Source organism: Somniosus microcephalus, unplaced genomic scaffold (genome assembly GCF_052327205.1).
Source record: "Somniosus microcephalus isolate GS21.2 unplaced genomic scaffold, FLI_Smic_1.0 unresolved_chr7, whole genome shotgun sequence".
Taxonomy (NCBI): Eukaryota; Metazoa; Chordata; class Chondrichthyes; order Squaliformes; family Somniosidae; genus Somniosus; species Somniosus microcephalus.
The window spans coordinates 25,103,427-25,125,713 of NW_028225185.1; the positions used below are offsets into that span (position 1 = coordinate 25,103,427).

Genomic DNA, 22,287 nt, shown 5'->3' on the forward strand with positions numbered 1-22,287 from the left:
ACTGACTCTCACTCGGGTACGGGTTCCACAGACACTGACTCTCCCTGGGGTACGGGTTCCACACACACTGACTCACATTGGGGTACGGGTTCCACACACACTGACTCACACTGGGGTACGGGTCCCACAGACACTGACTCTCACTGGGGTACGGGTCCCACAGACACTGACTCTCACTGGGGTACGGGTTCCACAGACACTGACTCTCCCTGGGGTACGGGTCCCACAGACACTGACTCTCACTGGGGTATGGGTTCCACACACACTGACTCTCACTGCGGTACGGGTCCCACAGTCATTTACTCTCACTAGGGTACGGGTTCCACAGACACTGACTGTCACTGGGGTACGGGTTCCACAGAGACTGACTCTCACTGGGGTACGGGTTCCACAATCACTGACTCTCACTGGAGTACGGGTTCCACACACACTGACTCTCACTGGGATACGGGTTCCACAGACACTGACTCTCACTGGGGTACAGTTCCACAGACACTCACTCTCACTGGGGTAAGGGTTCCACAGACACTGACTCTCACTGGGGTACGGGTCCCACAGACACTGTCTCTCACTGGGGTACGGGTCCCACAGACACTGAATCTCACTGGGGTACGGGTCCCACAGATACTGACTCTCACTGGGGTACGGGTTCCACACACACTGACTCTCACTGGGGTACAGGTCCCACACACACTGACTCTCACTGGGGTACGGGTTCCACACACACTGACTCTCACTGAGGTACGGGTTCCACACACACTGACTCACACTGGGGTACGGGTTCCACAGACACTGACTCACACTGGGGTACGGGTTCCACACACACTGACTCTCACTGGGGTACGGGTTCCACAGACACTGGCTCTCACTGGGGTACGGGTCCCACACACACTGACTCTCACTGGGGTACGGGTTCCACAGATACTGACTCTCACCGGGGTACAGGTTCCACACGCACTGACTCTCACTGGTGTACGGGACCCACACACACTGACTCTCACTGAGGTACGGGTTCCACACACACTGACTCTCACTCGGGTACGGGTTCCACAGACACTGACTCTCCCTGGGGTAAGGGTTCCACACACACTGACTCACATTGGGGTATGGGTTCCACACACACTGACTCACACTGGGGTACGGGTCCCACAGACACTGACTCTCACTCGGGTACGGGTTCCACACACACTGACTCTCCCTGGGGTATGGGTTCCACAGACACTGACTCTCACTGGGGTACGGGTTCCACACACACTAACTCTCACTGGGGTACGGGTCCCACAGACACTGACTCTCACTGGGGTACGGGTTCCACAGACACTGACTCTCACTGGGGTACGGGTCCCACACACACTGACTCTCACTGGGGTACGGGTTCCACAGAGACTGACTCTCACTGGGGTACGGGTTCCACAGACACTGACTCTCACTGGGGTACGGGTTCCACAGAGACTGACTCTCACTGGGGTACGGGTTCCACAGACACTGACTCTCACTGGGGTACGGGTCCCACAGACACTGACTCTCACTGGGGTACGTGTCCCACGGACACTGATTCTCACTGGGGTACGGGTTCAACACACACTGACTCTCACTGGGGTATGGGTTCCACACACACTGACTCTCACTGGGGTACGGGTTCCACAGACACTGACTCTCACTGGGGTACGGGTTCCACAGACACTGACTCTCACTGGGGTACGGGTCCCACAGACACTGACTCTCACTGGGGTACGGGTCCCACACACACTGACTCTCACTGGGGTACGGGTCCCACAGACACTGACTCTCACTGGGGTACGGGTTCCACAAACACTGACACTCACTGGAGTACGGGTTCCACACACACTGACTCTCACTGGGGTACGGGTCCCACACACACTGACTCTCACTGGGGAATGGGCCCCACACACACTGACTCTCACTGGGGTACGGGTTCCACACACACTGACTCTCACTGGGGTACGGGTTCCACACACACTGACTCTCACTGGGGTACGGGTCCCACACACACTGACTCTCACTGGGGAATGGGTCCCACACACACTGACTCTCACTGGGGTACGGGTTCCACACACACTGACTCTCACTGGGGTACGGGTTCCACACATACTGACTCTCACTGGGGAATGGGTCCCACAGACACTGACTCTCACTGGGGAATGGGTCCCACACACACTGACTCTCACTGGGGTACGGGTCCCACAGACACTGACTCTCACTGGGGTACTGGTCCCACAGACACTGACTCTCACTGGGGTACGGGTTCCACAGACACTGACTCACACTGGGGTACGGGTCCCACAGACACTGACTCTCCCTGGGGTACGGGTTCCACACACACTGACTCTCACTGGGGTACGGGTTCCACACACACTGACTCTCACTGGGGTACGGGTCCCACAGACACTGACTCTCCCTGGGGTACGGGTTCCACACACACTGACTCTCACTGGGGTACGGGTTCCACAGACACTGACTCACACTGGGGTACGGGTCCCACAGACACTGACCCTCATTGGGGTACGGGTTCCACACACACTGACACTCACTGGAGTACGGGTTCGACAGACACTGACACTCACTGGGGTACGGGTTCCAGAGACACTGACTCTCACTGGGGTACGGGTTCCAGAGACACTGAGGTACGGGTTCCACAGACACTGACTCTCACTGGGGTACGGGTTCCAGAGACACTGAGGTACGGGTTCCACACACACTGACTCACACTGGGGTACGGGTCCCACAGACACTGACCCTCACTTGGGTACGGGTTCCCCACACACTGACTCTCACTGGGGTACGGGTTCCACAGACACTGACTCTCACTGGGGTACGGGTCCTACAGACACTGACCCTCACTGGGGTACGGGTTCCACACACACTGACCCTCACTGGGGTACGGGTTCCACACACACTGACACTCACTGGAGGACGGGTTCCACAGACACTGACCCTCACTGGGGTACAGGTCCCACACACACTGACTCTCACTGGGGTACGGGTTCCACAGACACTGACTCTCACTGGGGTACGGGTCCCACAGACACTGACCCTCACTGGGGTACGGGTTCCCCACACACTGACTCTCACTGGGGTACGGGTCCCACAGACACTGACTCTCACTGGGGTACGGGTTCCACAGACACTGACTCTCACTGGGGTACGGGTCCCACACACACTGACCCTCACTGGGGTACGGGTTCCCCACACACTGACACTCCCTGGAGTACGGGTTCCACAGAAACTGACCCTCACTGGGGTACGGGTCCCACACACACTGACTCTCACTGGGGTACGGGTCCCACAGACACTGACTCTCACTGGGGTACGGGTTCCACAGACACTGACTCTCACTGGGGTACAGTTCCAGACACACTGACTCTCACTGGGGTACGGGTTCCACACACACTGACTCTCACTGGGGTACGGGTTCCACACACACTGACTCTCACTGGGGTACGGGTCCCACAGACACTGACTCTCACTGGGGTACGGGTTCCACACACACTCACTCTCACTGGGGTACGGGTCCCCCACACACTGACTCTCACTGGGGTACGGGTTCCACACACACTGACTCTCACTGGGGTATGGGACCTACAGTCACTGACTCTCACTGGGGTACGGGTTCCACAGACACTGACTCTCACTGGGGTACGGGTCCCACACACACTGACTTTCACTGGGGTACAGTTCCACAGACACTGACTCTCACTGGGGTACGGGTCCCACAGACACTGTCTCTCACTGGGGTACGGGTTCCACACACACTGACTCTCACTGGGGTACGGGTCCCACACACACTGACTCTCACTGGGGTACGGGTCCCACAGACACTGAATCTCACTGGGGTACGGGTCCCACAGATACTGACTCTCACTGGGGTACGGGTTCAACACACACTGACTCTCACTGGGGTACAGGTCCCACACACACTGACTCTCACTGGGGTACGGGTTCCACACACACTGACTCTCACTGAGGTACGGGTTCCACACACACTGACTCACACTGGGGTACGGGTTCCACACACACTGACTCTCACTGGGGTACGGGTTCCACAGACACTGGCTCTCACTGGGGTACGGGTCCCACACACACTGACTCTCACTGGGGTACGGGTTCCACAGATACTGACTCTCACCGGGGTACAGATTCCACACGCACTGACTCTCACTGGTGTACGGGACCCACACACACTGACTCTCACTGAGGTACGGGTTCCACACACACTGACTCTCACTCGGGTACGGGTTCCACAGACACTGACTCTCCCTGGGGTACGGGTTCCACACACACTGACTCACATTGGGGTATGGGTTCCACACACACTGACTCACACTGGGGTACGGGTCCCACAGACACTGACTCTCACTCGGGTACGGGTTCCACACACACTGACTCTCCCTGGGGTATGGGTTCCATAGACACTGACTCTCACTGGGGTACGGGTCCCACACACACTGACTCTCACTGGGGTACGGGTTCCACAGAGACTGACTCTCAGTGGGGTACGGGTTCCACAGACACTGACTCTCACTGGGGTACGGGTTCCACAGAGACTGACTCTCACTGGGGTATGGGTTCCACACACACTGACTCTCACTGGGGTATGGGTTCCACAGACACTGACTCTCACTGGGGTACGGGTCCCACAGACACTGACTCTCACTGGGGTACGTGTCCCACGGACACTGACTCTCACTGGGGTACGGGTTCAACACACACTGACTCTCACTGGGGTATGGGTTCCACACACACTGACTCTCACTGGGGTACGGGTTCCACAGACACTGACTCTCACTGGGGTACGGGTTCCACAGACACTGACCCTCACTGGGGTACGGGTTCCACACACACTGACTCTCACTGGGGTACGGGTTCCACAGACACTGACTCTCACTGGGGTACGGGTTCCACAGACACAGACTCTCACTGGGGTACAGTTACACACACACTGACTCTCACTGGGGTACGGGTTCCACACACACTGACTCTCACTGAGGTACGGGTCCCACAGACACTGACTCTCACTGGGGTACGGGTCCCACACACACTGACTCTCACTGGGGCACAGTTCCACAGACACTGACCATCACTGGGGTACGGGTTCCACACACACTGACTCACACTGGGGTACGGGTTCCACACACACTGACTCTCACTGAGGTACGGGTCCCACAGACACTGACTCTCACTAGGGTACGGGTTCCACACACACTAACTCTCACTGGGGTATGGGTTCCACAGACACTGACGCTCACTAGGGTACGGGTTCCACAGTCACTGACTCTCACTGGGGTACGGGTCAAACAGACACTGACTCTCACTGGGGTACGGGTTCCACACACACTGACTCTCACTAGGGTACGGGTCCCACACACACTGACTCTCACTGGGGTACGGGTTCCACAGACACTGACGCTCACTAGGGTACGGGTTCCACAGTCACTGACTCTCACTGGGGTACGGGTCAAACAGACACTGACTCTCACTGGGGTACGGGTTCCACACACACTGACTCTCACTAGGGTACGGGTCCCACACACACTGACTCTCACTGGGGTACGGGTTCCACACACACTGACTCTCACTGGGGTACGGGTCCCACAGACACTGACTCTCCCTGGGGTACGGGTTCCACACACACTGACTCTCACTGGGGTACGGGTTCCACAGACACTGACTCTCCCTGGGGTACGGGTTCCACACACACTGACTCTCACTTGGGTACGGGTTCCACAGACACTGACTCTCACTGGGGTACGGGTCCCACAGACACTGACTCTCACTGGGGTATGGGTTCCACACACACTGACTCTCACTGGGGTACGGGTTCCACACACACTGACTCTCACTTGGGTACGGGTTCCACAGACACTGACTCTCACTGGGGTACGGGTTCCACAGACACTGACTCTCACTAAGGTACGGGTTCCACACACACTGACTCTCACTGGGGTACGGGTCCCACAGACACTGACTCTCCCTGGGGTACGGGTTCCACACACACTGACTCTCACTGGGGTACGGGTCCCACAGACACTGACTCTCACTGGGGTACGGGTTCCACAGACACTGACTCTCCCTGGGGTACGGGTCCCACAGACACTGACTCTCACTGGGGTATGGGTTCCACACACACTGACTCTCACTGCGGTACGGGTCCCACAGACACTGACTCTCACTTGGGTACGGGTTCCACAGACACTGACTCTCACTGGGGTACGGGTTCCACAGACACTGACTCTCACTGGGGTACGGGTTCCACACACACTGACTCTCACTGGGGTACGGGTTCCACAGACACTGACTCTCACTTGGGTACGGGTCCCACAGACACTGACTCTCACTGGGGTACGGGTTCCACACACACTGACTCTCACTGGGGTATGGGTTCCACAGATACTGACTCTCACCGGGGTACAGGTTCCACACGCACTGACTCTCACTGGTGTACGGGACCCACACACACTGACTCTCACTGAGGTACGGGTTCCACACACACTGACTCTCACTGGGGTACGGGTTCCACAGACACTGACTCTCTCTGGGGTACGGGTTCCACAGACACTGACTCTCACTGGGGTACGGGTTCCACACACACTGACTCTCACTGGGGTACGGGTTCCACAGACACTGACTCTCCCTGGGGTACGGGTCCCACAGACACTGACTCTCACTGGGGTATGGGTTCCACACACACTGACTCTCACTGCGGTACGGGTCCCACAGTCACTTACTCTCACTGGGGTACGGGTTCCACAGACACTGACTCTCACTGGGGTACGGGTTCCACAGACACTGACTCTCACCGGGGTACGGGTTCCACACACACTGACTCTCACTGGGGTACGGGTTCCACAGATACTGACTCTCACCGGGGTACAGGTTCCACACGCACTTACTCTCACTGGGGTACGGGTTCCACACACACTGACTCTCACTTGGGTACGGGTTCCACACACACTGACTCTCACTCGGGTACGGGTTCCACAGACACTGACTCTCCCTGGGGTACGGGTTCCACACACACTGACTCACATTGGGGTATGGGTTCCACACACACTGACTCACACTGGGGTACGGGTCCCACAGACACTGACTCTCACTAGGGTACGGGTTCCACACACACTGACTCTCCCTGGGGTACGGGTTCCACAGACACTGACTCTCACTGGGGTACGGGTTCCACACACACTAACTCTCACTGGGGTACGGGTCCCACAGACACTGACTCTCACTGGGGTACGGGTTCCACAGACACTGACTCTCACTGGGGTACGGGTTCCACAGAGACTGACTCTCACTGGGGTACGGGTTCCACAGACACTGACTCTCACTGGGGTACGGGTTCCACAGAGACTGACTCTCACTGGGGTACGGGTTCCACACACACTGACTCTCACTGAGGTACAGGTTCCACACACACTGACTCACACTGGGGTACGGGTTCCACAGACACTGACTCTCACTAGGGTACGGGTCCCACAGACACTGACTCTCACTGGGGTACGGGTTCCACAGACACTGACTCTCACTGGGGTACGGGTTCCACACACACTGACTCTCACTGGGGTACGGGTTCCACAGACATTGGCTCTCACTGGGGTACGGGTCCCACACACACTGACTCTCACTGGGGTACGGGTTCCACAGATACTGACTCTCACCGGGGTACAGGTTCCACACGCACTGACTCTCACTGGTGTACGGGACCCACACACACTGACTCTCACTGAGGTACGGGTTCCACACACACTGACTCTCACTCGGGTACGGGTTCCACAGACACTGACTCTCCCTGGGGTACGGGTTCCACACACACTGACTCACATTGGGGTACGGGTTCCACACACACTGACTCACACTGGGGTACGGGTCCCACAGACACTGACTCTCACTATGGTACGGGTTCCACACACACTGACTCTCCCTGGGGTATGGGTTCCACAGAAACTGACTCTCACTGGGGTACGGGTTCCACACACACTAACTCTCACTGGGGTACGGGTCCCACAGACACTGACTCTCACTGGGGTACGGGTTCCACAGAGACTGACTCTCACTGGGGTACGGGTTCCACAGACACTGACTCTCACTGGGGTACGGGTTCCACAGAGACTGACTCTCACTGGGGTACGGGTTCCACTCACACTGACTCTCACTGGGGTATGGGTTCCACAGACACTGACTCTCACTGGGGTACGGGTCCCACAGACACTGACTCTCACTGGGGTACGTGTCCCACGGACACTGACTCTCACTGGGGTACGGGTTCCACACACACTGACTCTCACTGGGGTATGGGTCCCACAGACACTGACTCTCACTGGGGTACGTGTCCCACGGACACTGACTCTCACTGGGGTATGGGTTCCACAGACACTGACTCTCACTGGGGTACGGGTCCCACAGACACTGACTCTCACTGGGGTACGTGTCCCACGGACACTGACTCTCACTGGGGTACGGGTTCAACACACACTGACTCTCACTGGGGTATGGGTTCCACACACACTGACTCTCACTGGGGTACGGGTTCCACAGACACTGACTCTCACTGGGGTACGGGTTCCACAGACACTGACCCTCACTGGGGTACGGGTTCCACACACACTGACTCTCACTGGGGTACGGGTTCCACAGACACTGACTCTCACTGGGGTACGGGTTCCACAGACACAGACTCTCACTGGGGTACAGTTACACACACACTGACTCTCACTGGGGTACGGGTTCCACACACACTGACTCTCACTGAGGTACGGGTCCCACAGACACTGACTCTCACTGGGGTACGGGTCCCACACACACTGACTCTCACTGGGGCACAGTTCCACAGGCACTGACCATCACTGGGGTACGGGTTCCACACACACTGACTCACACTGGGGTACGGGTTCCACACACACTGACTCTCACTGAGGTACGGGTCCCACAGACACTGACTCTCACTAGGGTACGGGTTCCACACACACTAACTCTCACTGGGGTATGGGTTCCACAGACACTGACGCTCACTAGGGTACGGGTTCCACAGTCACTGACTCTCACTGGGGTACGGGTCAAACAGACACTGACTCTCACTGGGGTACGGGTTCCACACACACTGACTCTCACTAGGGTACGGGTCCCACACACACTGACTCTCACTGGGGTACGGGTTCCACAGACACTGACGCTCACTAGGGTACGGGTTCCACAGTCACTGACTCTCACTGGGGTACGGGTCAAACAGACACTGACTCTCACTGGGGTACGGGTTCCACACACACTGACTCTCACTAGGGTACGGGTCCCACACACACTGACTCTCACTGGGGTACGGGTTCCACACACACTGACTCTCACTGGGGTACGGGTCCCACAGACACTGACTCTCCCTGGGGTACGGGTTCCACACACACTGACTCTCACTGGGGTACGGGTTCCACAGACACTGACTCTCCCTGGGGTACGGGTTCCACACACACTGACTCTCACTTGGGTACGGGTTCCACAGACACTGACTCTCACTGGGGTACGGGTCCCACAGACACTGACTCTCACTGGGGTATGGGTTCCACACACACTGACTCTCACTGGGGTACGGGTTCCACACACACTGACTCTCACTTGGGTACGGGTTCCACAGACACTGACTCTCACTGGGGTACGGGTTCCACAGACACTGACTCTCACTAAGGTACGGGTTCCACACACACTGACTCTCACTGGGGTACGGGTCCCACAGACACTGACTCTCCCTGGGGTACGGGTTCCACACACACTGACTCTCACTGGGGTACGGGTCCCACAGACACTGACTCTCACTGGGGTACGGGTTCCACAGACACTGACTCTCCCTGGGGTACGGGTCCCACAGACACTGACTCTCACTGGGGTATGGGTTCCACACACACTGACTCTCACTGCGGTACGGGTCCCACAGACACTGACTCTCACTTGGGTACGGGTTCCACAGACACTGACTCTCACTGGGGTACGGGTTCCACAGACACTGACTCTCACTGGGGTACGGGTTCCACACACACTGACTCTCACTGGGGTACGGGTTCCACAGACACTGACTCTCACTTGGGTACGGGTCCCACAGACACTGACTCTCACTGGGGTACGGGTTCCACACACACTGACTCTCACTGGGGTATGGGTTCCACAGATACTGACTCTCACCGGGGTACAGGTTCCACACGCACTGACTCTCACTGGTGTACGGGACCCACACACACTGACTCTCACTGAGGTACGGGTTCCACACACACTGACTCTCACTGGGGTACGGGTTCCACAGACACTGACTCTCACTGGGGTACGGGTTCCACAGACACTGACTCTCACTGGGGTACGGGTTCCACACACACTGACTCTCACTGGGGTACGGGTTCCACAGACACTGACTCTCCCTGGGGTACGGGTCCCACAGACACTGACTCTCACTGGGGTATGGGTTCCACACACACTGACTCTCACTGCGGTACGGGTCCCACAGTCACTTACTCTCACTGGGGTACGGGTTCCACAGACACTGACTCTCACTGGGGTACGGGTTCCACAGACACTGACTCTCACCGGGGTACGGGTTCCACACACACTGACTCTCACTGGGGTACGGGTTCCACAGATACTGACTCTCACCGGGGTACAGGTTCCACACGCACTTACTCTCACTGGGGTACGGGTTCCACACACACTGACTCTCACTTGGGTACGGGTTCCACACACACTGACTCTCACTCGGGTACGGGTTCCACAGACACTGACTCTCCCTGGGGTACGGGTTCCACACACACTGACTCACATTGGGGTATGGGTTCCACACACACTGACTCACACTGGGGTACGGGTCCCACAGACACTGACTCTCACTGGGGTACGGGTTCCACACACACTGACTCTCCCTGGGGTACGGGTTCCACAGACACTGACTCTCACTGGGGTACGGGTTCCACACACACTAACTCTCACTGGGGTACGGGTCCCACAGACACTGACTCTCACTGGGGTACGGGTTCCACAGACACTGACTCTCACTGGGGTACGGGTTCCACAGAGACTGACTCTCACTGGGGTACGGGTTCCACAGACACTGACTCTCACTGGGGTACGGGTTCCACAGAGACTGACTCTCACTGGGGTACGGGTTCCACACACACTGACTCTCACTGAGGTACAGGTTCCACACACACTGACTCACACTGGGGTACGGGTTCCACAGACACTGACTCTCACTAGGGTACGGGTCCCACAGACACTGACTCTCACTGGGGTACGGGTTCCACAGACACTGACTCTCACTGGGGTACGGGTTCCACACACACTGACTCTCACTGGGGTACGGGTTCCACAGACATTGGCTCTCACTGGGGTACGGGTCCCACACACACTGACTCTCACTGGGGTACGGGTTCCACAGATACTGACTCTCACCGGGGTACAGGTTCCACACGCACTGACTCTCACTGGTGTACGGGACCCACACACACTGACTCTCACTGAGGTACGGGTTCCACACACACTGACTCTCACTCGGGTACGGGTTCCACAGACACTGACTCTCCCTGGGGTACGGGTTCCACACACACTGACTCACATTGGGGTACGGGTTCCACACACACTGACTCACACTGGGGTACGGGTCCCACAGACACTGACTCTCACTAGGGTACGGGTTCCACACACACTGACTCTCCCTGGGGTATGGGTTCCACAGAAACTGACTCTCACTGGGGTACGGGTTCCACACACACTAACTCTCACTGGGGTACGGGTCCCACAGACACTGACTCTCACTGGGGTACGGGTTCCACAGAGACTGACTCTCACTGGGGTACGGGTTCCACAGACACTGACTCTCACTGGGGTACGGGTTCCACAGAGACTGACTCTCACTGGGGTACGGGTTCCACTCACACTGACTCTCACTGGGGTATGGGTTCCACAGACACTGACTCTCACTGGGGTACGGGTCCCACAGACACTGACTCTCACTGGGGTACGTGTCCCACGGACACTGACTCTCACTGGGGTACGGGTTCCACACACACTGACTCTCACTGGGGTATGGGTTCCACACACACTGACTCTCACTGGGGTACGGGTTCCACAGACACTGACTCTCACTGGGGTACGGGTTCCACAGACACTGACCCTCACTGGGGTACGGGTTCCACACACACTGACTCTCACTGGGGTACGGGTTCCACTGACACAGACTCTCACTGGGGTACGGGTTCCACAGACACTGACTCTCACTGGGGTACAGTTACACACACACTGACTCTCACTGGGGTACGGGTTCCACAGACACTGACTCTCACTGAGGTACGGGTCCCACAGACACTGACTCTCACTGGGGCACAGTTCCACAGACACTGACTCTCACTGGGGTACGGGTTCCACACACACTGACTCACACTGGGGTACGGGTCCCACAGACACTGACTCTCACTAGGGTACGGGTTCCACACACACTAACTCTCACTGGGGTACGGGTTCCACAGACACTGACGCTCACTAGGGTACGGGTTCCACAGTCACTGACTCTCACTGGGGTACAGGTCCCACAGACACTGACTCTCACTGTGGTACGGGTTCCACACACACTGACTCTCACTGGGGTACGGGTCCCACACACACTGACTCTCACTGGGGTACGGGTTCCACACACACTGACTCTCACTGGGGTACGGGTTCCACAGACACTGACTCTCACTGGGGCACGGGTTCCACAGACACTGACTCACACTGGGGTACGGGTCCCACAGACACTGACTCTCACGAGGGTACGGGTTCCACAAACACTGACTCTCCCTGGGGTATGGGTTCCACAGACACTGACTCTCACTGGGGTACGGGTTCCACACACACTAACTCTCACTGGGGTACGGGTCCCACAGACACTGACTCTCACTGGGGTACGGGTTCCACAGACACTGACTCTCACTGGGGTACGGGTCCCACACACACTGACTCTCACTGGGGTACGTGTTCCACAGAGAATGACTCTCACTGGGGTACGGGTTCCACAGACACTGACTCTCACTGGGGTACGGGTTCCACAGAGACTGACTCTCACTGGGGTACGGGTTCCACACACACTGACTCTTACTGGGGTATGGGTTCCACAGACACTGACTCTCACTGGGGTACGGGTCCCACAGACACTGACTCTCACTGGGGTACGGGTTCCACACACACTGACTCTTACTGGGGTACGGGTTCCACAGACACTGACTCTCACTGGGGTACGGGTTCCACAGACACTGACCCTCACTGGGGTACAGGTTCCACACGCACTGACTCTCACTGGTGTACGGGACCCACAGACACTGACTCTCACTGAGGTACGGGTTCCACACACACTGACTCTCACTCGGGTACGGGTTCCACAGACACTGACTCTCCCTGGGGTACGGGTTCCACAGACACTGACTCTCACTGGGGTACGGGTTCCACACACACTGACTCTCACTGGGGTACGGGTCCCACAGACACTGACTCTCCCTGGGGTACGGGTTCCACACAGACTGACTCTCACTGGGGTACGGGTCCCACAGACACTGACTCTCACTGGGGTACGGGTCCCACAGACACTGACTCTCACTGGGGTACGGGTTCCACAGACACTGACTCTCCCTGGGGTACGGGTCCCACAGACACTGACTCTCACTGGGGTATGGGTTCCACACACACTGACTCTCACTGCGGTACGGGTCCCACAGTCATTGGCTCTCACTGGGGTACAGGTCCCACACACACTGACTCTCACTGGGGTACGGGTTCCACAGATACTGACTCTCACCGGGGAACAGGTTCCACACGCACTGACTCTCACTGGTGTACGGGACCCACACACACTGACTCTCACTGAGGTACGGGTTCCACACACACTGACTCTCACTCGGGTACGGGTTCCACAGACACTGACTCTCCCTGGGGTACGGGTTCCACACACACTGACTCACATTGGGGTACGGGTTCCACACACACTGACTCACACTGGGGTACGGGTCCCACAGACACTGACTCTCACTGGGGTACGGGTCCCACAGACACTGACTCTCACTGGGGTACGGGTTCCACAGACACTGACTCTCCCTGGGGTACGGGTCCCACAGACACTGACTCTCACTGGGGTATGGGTTCCACACACACTGACTCTCACTGCGGTACGGGTCCCACAGTCATTTACTCTCACTAGGGTACGGGTTCCACAGACACTGACTGTCACTGGGGTACGGGTTCCACAGAGACTGACTCTCACTGGGGTACGGGTTCCACAATCACTGACTCTCACTGGAGTACGGGTTCCACACACACTGACTCTCACTGGGATACGGGTTCCACAGACACTGACTCTCACTGGGGTACAGTTCCACAGACACTCACTCTCACTGGGGTAAGGGTTCCACAGACACTGACTCTCACTGGGGTACGGGTTGCACACACACTGACTCTCACTGGGGTACGGGTTCCACACACACAGACTCTCACGGGGGTACGGGTTCCACACACACTGACTCTCACTGGGGTACGGGTCCCACACACACTGACTCTCACTGCGGTACGGGTCCCACACACACTGACTCTCACTGGGGTACGGGTTCCACAGACACTGACTCTCACTGGGGTACGGGTTCCACAGACACTGACTCTCACTGGGGTACGGGTTCCACAGACACTGACTCTCACTGTGGTACAGGTTCCACACACACTGACTCTCACTGGGATACGGGTTCCACAGACACTGACTCTCACTGGGGTACGGGTCCCACAGACACTGACTCTCACTGGGGTATGGGTTCCACACACACTGACTCTCACTGGGGTACGGGTTCCACAGACACTGACTCTCACTGGGGTACGGGTTCCACACACACTGACTCTCACTGGGGTACGGGTTCCACACACACTGACTCTCACTGGGGTACGGGTTCCACAGATACTGACTCTCACCGGGGTACAGGTTCCACACGCACTTACTCTCACTGGGGTACGGGTTCCACACACACTGACTCTCACTTGGGTACGGGTTCCACACACACTGACTCTCACTCGGGTACGGGTTCCACAGACACTGACTCTCCCTGGGGTACGGGTTCCACACACACTGACTCACATTGGGGTATGGGTTCCACACACACTGACTCACACTGGGGTACGGGTCCCACAGACACTGACTCTCACTAGGGTACGGGTTCCACACACACTGACTCTCCCTGGGGTACGGGTTCCACAGACACTGACTCTCACTGGGGTACGGGTTCCACACACACTAACTCTCACTGGGGTACGGGTCCCACAGACACTGACTCTCACTGGGGTACGGGTTCCACAGACACTGACTCTCACTGGGGTACGGGTTCCACAGAGACTGACTCTCACTGGGGTACGGGTTCCACAGACACTGACTCTCACTGGGGTACGGGTTCCACAGAGACTGACTCTCACTGGGGTACGGGTTCCACACACACTGACTCTCACTGAGGTACAGGTTCCACACACACTGACTCACACTGGGGTACGGGTTCCACAGACACTGACTCTCACTAGGGTACGGGTCCCACAGACACTGACTCTCACTGGGGTACGGGTTCCACAGACACTGACTCTCACTGGGGTACGGGTTCCACACACACTGACTCTCACTGGGGTACGGGTTCCACAGACATTGGCTCTCACTGGGGTACGGGTCCCACACACACTGACTCTCACTGGGGTACGGGTTCCACAGATACTGACTCTCACCGGGGTACAGGTTCCACACGCACTGACTCTCACTGGTGTACGGGACCCACACACACTGACTCTCACTGAGGTACGGGTTCCACACACACTGACTCTCACTCGGGTACGGGTTCCACAGACACTGACTCTCCCTGGGGTACGGGTTCCACACACACTGACTCACATTGGGGTACGGGTTCCACACACACTGACTCACACTGGGGTACGGGTCCCACAGACACTGACTCTCACTAGGGTACGGGTTCCACACACACTGACTCTCCCTGGGGTATGGGTTCCACAGAAACTGACTCTCACTGGGGTACGGGTTCCACACACACTAACTCTCACTGGGGTACGGGTCCCACAGACACTGACTCTCACTGGGGTACGGGTTCCACAGAGACTGACTCTCACTGGGGTACGGGTTCCACAGACACTGACTCTCACTGGGGTACGGGTTCCACAGAGACTGACTCTCACTGGGGTACGGGTTCCACTCACACTGACTCTCACTGGGGTATGGGTTCCACAGACACTGACTCTCACTGGGGTACGGGTCCCACAGACACTGACTCTCACTGGGGTACGTGTCCCACGGACACTGACTCTCACTGGGGTACGGGTTCCACACACACTGACTCTCACTGGGGTATGGGTTCCACACACACTGACTCTCACTGGGGTACGGGTTCCACAGACACTGACTCTCACTGGGGTACGGGTTCCACAGACACTGACCCTCACTGGGGTACGGGTTCCACACACACTGACTCTCACTGGGGTACGGGTTCCACTGACACAGACTCTCACTGGGGTACGGGTTCCACAGACACTGACTCTCACTGGGGTACAGTTACACACACACTGACTCTCACTGGGGTACGGGTTCCACAGACACTGACTCTCACTGAGGTACGGGTCCCACAGACACTGACTCTCACTGGGGCACAGTTCCACAGACACTGACTCTCACTGGGGTACGGGTTCCACACACACTGACTCACACTGGGGTACGGGTCCCACAGACACTGACTCTCACTAGGGTACGGGTTCCACACACACTAACTCTCACTGGGGTACGGGTTCCACAGACACTGACGCTCACTAGGGTACGGGTTCCACAGTCACTGACTCTCACTGGGGTACAGGTCCCACAGACACTGACTCTCACTGTGGTACGGGTTCCACACACACTGACTCTCACTGGGGTACGGGTCCCACACACACTGACTCTCACTGGGGTACGGGTTCCACACACACTGACTCTCACTGGGGTACGGGTTCCACAGACACTGACTCTCACTGGGGCACGGGTTCCACAGACACTGACTCACACTGGGGTACGGGTCCCACAGACACTGACTCTCACGAGGGTACGGGTTCCACAAACACTGACTCTCCCTGGGGTATGGGTTCCACAGACACTGACTCTCACTGGGGTACGGGTTCCACACACACTAACTCTCACTGGGGTACGGGTCCCACAGACACTGACTCTCACTGGGGTACGGGTTCCACAGACACTGACTCTCACTGGGGTACGGGTCCCACACACACTGACTCTCACTGGGGTACGTGTTCCACAGAGAATGACTCTCACTGGGGTACGGGTTCCACAGACACTGACTCTCACTGGGGTACGGGTTCCACAGAGACTGACTCTCACTGGGGTACGGGTTCCACACACACTGACTCTTACTGGGGTATGGGTTCCACAGACACTGACTCTCACTGGGGTACGGGTCCCACAGACACTGACTCTCACTGGGGTACGGGTTCCACACACACTGACTCTTACTGGGGTACGGGTTCCACAGACACTGACTCTCACTGGGGTACGGGTTCCACAGACACTGACCCTCACTGGGGTACAGGTTCCACACGCACTGACTCTCACTGGTGTACGGGACCCACAGACACTGACTCTCACTGAGGTACGGGTTCCACACACACTGACTCTCACTCGGGTACGGGTTCCACAGACACTGACTCTCCCTGGGGTACGGGTTCCACAGACACTGACTCTCACTGGGGTACGGGTTCCACACACACTGACTCTCACTGGGGTACGGGTCCCACAGACACTGACTCTCCCTGGGGTACGGGTTCCACACAGACTGACTCTCACTGGGGTACGGGTCCCACAGACACTGACTCTCACTGGGGTACGGGTCCCACAGACACTGACTCTCACTGGGGTACGGGTTCCACAGACACTGACTCTCCCTGGGGTACGGGTCCCACAGACACTGACTCTCACTGGGGTATGGGTTCCACACACACTGACTCTCACTGCGGTACGGGTCCCACAGTCATTGGCTCTCACTGGGGTACAGGTCCCACACACACTGACTCTCACTGGGGTACGGGTTCCACAGATACTGACTCTCACCGGGGAACAGGTTCCACACGCACTGACTCTCACTGGTGTACGGGACCCACACACACTGACTCTCACTGAGGTACGGGTTCCACACACACTGACTCTCACTCGGGTACGGGTTCCACAGACACTGACTCTCCCTGGGGTACGGGTTCCACACACACTGACTCACATTGGGGTACGGGTTCCACACACACTGACTCACACTGGGGTACGGGTCCCACAGACACTGACTCTCACTGGGGTACGGGTCCCACAGACACTGACTCTCACTGGGGTACGGGTTCCACAGACACTGACTCTCCCTGGGGTACGGGTCCCACAGACACTGACTCTCACTGGGGTATGGGTTCCACACACACTGACTCTCACTGCGGTACGGGTCCCACAGTCATTTACTCTCACTAGGGTACGGGTTCCACAGACACTGACTGTCACTGGGGTACGGGTTCCACAGAGACTGACTCTCACTGGGGTACGGGTTCCACAATCACTGACTCTCACTGGAGTACGGGTTCCACACACACTGACTCTCACTGGGATACGGGTTCCACAGACACTGACTCTCACTGGGGTACAGTTCCACAGACACTCACTCTCACTGGGGTAAGGGTTCCACAGACACTGACTCTCACTGGGGTACGGGTTGCACACACACTGACTCTCACTGGGGTACGGGTTCCACACACACAGACTCTCACGGGGGTACGGGTTCCACACACACTGACTCTCACTGGGGTACGGGTCCCACACACACTGACTCTCACTGCGGTACGGGTCCCACACACACTGACTCTCACTGGGGTACGGGTTCCACAGACACTGACTCTCACTGGGGTACGGGTTCCACAGACACTGACTCTCACTGGGGTACGGGTTCCACACACACTGACTCTCACTGGGATACGGGTTCCACAGACACTGACTCTCACTGGGGTACGGGTCCCACAGACACTGACTCTCACTGGGGTATGGGTTCCACACACACTGACTCTCACTGGGGTACGGGTTCCACAGACACTGACTCTCACTGGGGTACGGGTTCCACACACACTGACTCTCACTGGGGTACGGGTTCCACACACACTGACTCTCACTGGGGTACGGGTTCCACACACACTGACTCTCACTGGGGTACGGGTCCCACACACAGTGACTCTCACTGGGGTACGGGTCCAACAGACACTGACTCTCACTGGGGTACGGGTCCCACAGACACTGACTCTCACTGGGGTACGGGTCCCACACACAGTGACTCTCACTGGGGTACGGGTTCCACACACACTGACTCTCACTGGGGTACGGGTCACACACACAGTGACTCTCACTGGGGTACGGGTCCCCCACACACTGACTCTCACTGGGGTACGGGTTCCACACACACTGACTCTCACTGGGGTACAGTCCCACAGACACTGACTCTCACTGGGGTACGGGTTCCACAGACACTGACTCTCACTGGGGTATGGGTTCCACAGACACTGACTCTCACTGGGGTACGGGTTCCACAGACACTGACTCTCACTGAGGTACGGGTTCCACACACACTGACTCTCACTGGGGTACGGGTTCCACACAAACTAACTCTCACTGGGGTACGGGTTCCACAGACACTGACTCTCTCTGGGGTACGGGTTCCACAGACACTGACTCTCACTGGGGTATGGGTTCCACAGACACTGACTCTCACTGGGGTACGGGTTCCACAGACACTGACTCTCACTGGGGTACGGGTCCCACAGACACTGACTCTCACTGGGGTACGGGTTCCACACACACTGACTCTCACTGGGGTACGGGTTCCACACACACTGACTTTCACTGGGTACGGGTTCCACAGACACTGACTCTCACTGGGGTACGGGTTCCACAGACACTGACTGTCACTGGGGTGCGGGTTCCACAGACACTGACTCTCACTGGGGTACGGGTTCCACAGACACTGACTCTCACTGGGGTACAGTTACACACACACTGACTCTCACTCGGGTACGGGTTCCACAGACACTGACTCTCACTGGGGGACAGTTCCACAGACACTGCCTCTCACTGGGGTACGGGTTCCACAGACACTGACTCTCACTGAGGTACGGGTCCCACAGACACTGACTCTCACTGGGGTACGGGTTCCACAGACACTGACTCTCACTGAGGTACGGGTCCCACAGACACTGACTCTCACTGGGGTACGGGTACCACACACACTGACTGTCACTGGGCTACGGGTACCACACACACTGACTCTCACTGGGGTACGGGTTCCACAGACACAGACTCTCACTGGGGTACGGGTTCCACACACACTGACTCTCACTGGTGTACGGGTTCCACAAACTCTGACTCTCACTGGGGTACGGGTTCCACACACACCGACTCTCACTGAGGTACGGGTCCCACACACACTGACTCTCACTGGGGTACGGGTCCCACGGACACTGACTCTCACTGGGGTACGGGTTCCACAGACACTGACTCTCACTGGGGTACGGGTTCCACACACACTGACTCTCACTGGGGTACGGGTTCCACAAACTCTGACTCTCACTGGGGTACGGGTTCCACACACACCGACTCTCACTGAGGTACGGGTCCCACACACACTGACTCTCACTGGGGTACGGGTCCCACGGACACTGACTCTCACTGGGGTACGGGTTCCACAGACACTGACTCTCACTGGGGTACGGGTCCCACAGACACTGACTCTCACTGGGGTACAGGTTCCACACACACTGACTCTCACTGGGATACGGGTTCCACAGACACTGACTCTCACTGGGGTACGGGTCCCACAGACACTGACTCTCACTGGGGTACGGGTTCCACACACACTGACTCTCACTGGGGTACGGGTTCCACAGACACTGACTCTCACTGGGGTACGGGTTCCACACACACTGACTCTCACTGGGGTACGGGTTCCACACACACTGACTCTCACTGGGGTACGGGTTCCACACGCACTGACTCTCACTGGGGTACGGGTCCCACACGCACTGACTCTCACTGGGGTACGGGTTCCACACACACTGACTCTCACTGGGGTACGGGTCCCACACACAGTGACTCTCACTGGGGTACGGGTCCCCCACACACTGACTCTCACTGGGGTATGGGTTCCACACACACTGACTCTCACTGGGGTACAGGTTCCACACACACTGACTCTCACTGGGGTACGGGTTCCACAGACACTGACTCTCACTGGGGTACGGGTCCCACACACAGTGACTCTCACTGGGGTACGGGGGCAAGGAATGTGCGAAGAGTGTGAGAGGAGGGTGCCTTGGGCTTGCGTCGATAATGATGTTCTGTTCCCGCAGGACCCTCCCGAATGTGAATATGTGATGGCGGAGCTCGCTTCTCCCCCCTCCCCCACTGAACGCTGGGTTGGATCAGCTCGTGTCGGAGCCTCTCCGCTCTTTAATTGTTGAATGCTGGTGTTAACGTCTTAATAAACAATCTCCTGCCTCACCTCGCCGTTTCTGCCTTCTATCTTGAAATCCCTGGTTTATTTTCAGGTGCCTGGTACAGTGGGAGGCGGCGATCCATCTCCCTGTGCTCACTGCTCAGCCTTCCTGCAGCTCACCGGCCCCCATCCCCCTTCCCCTGGTGTCCTGCACCGTGGGGCCTCGGCCTTTCCCCTGGTGTCCCTGCAACGTGGGGCCTCGGCCCTTCCCCTGGTGTCCCTGCACCGTGGGGCCCCGGCCCTTCCCCTGGTGTCCTGCACGGTGGGGCCTCGGCCCTTCCCCTGGTGTCCCTGCACCGTGGGGCCTCGGCCCTGCCCCTGGTGTCCCTGCACCGTGGGGCCTCGGCCCTTCCCCTGGTGTCCTGCACCGTGGGGCCTCGGCCTTTCCCCTGGTGTCCCTGCACCGTGGGGCCTCGGCCCTGCCCCTGGTGTCCTGCACCGTGGGGCCTCGGCCTTTCCCCTGGTGTCCCTGCACCGTGGGGCCTCGGCCCTGCCCCTGGTGTCCCTGCACCGTGGGGCCTCGGCCCTGCCCCTGGTGTCCCTGCACCGTGGGGCCTCGGCCCTTCCCCTGGTGTCCTGCACGGTGGGGCCTCGGCCCTTCCCCTGGTGTCCCTGCACCGTGGGGCCTCGGCCCTTCCCGTGCACCGTGAGGCCTCGGCCCTTCCCCTGGTGTCCCTGCACCGTGGGGCCTCGGCCC

The 22,287-nt window shown here is 58.0% G+C and overlaps 2 protein-coding genes across 3 annotated transcripts in view; one reads left to right on the plus strand and one right to left on the minus strand.

Annotated features, from left to right (window-relative positions):
• The window catches only part of LOC147086636 (properdin-like), a 184,552-nt gene extending 162,957 nt beyond the window's left edge, over positions 1-21,595 (plus strand). Inside the window, exon 10 of the mRNA XM_085978229.1 lies at positions 21,445-21,595. The gene's annotated coding sequence lies outside the window, so the exon portion shown is untranslated. The remainder of the gene's footprint in view (positions 1-21,444) is intronic.
• The window catches only part of LOC147086635 (forkhead box protein P2-like), a 427,219-nt gene that overhangs the window by 247,828 nt on the left and 157,104 nt on the right, over positions 1-22,287 (minus strand). The window lies entirely within an intron of this gene.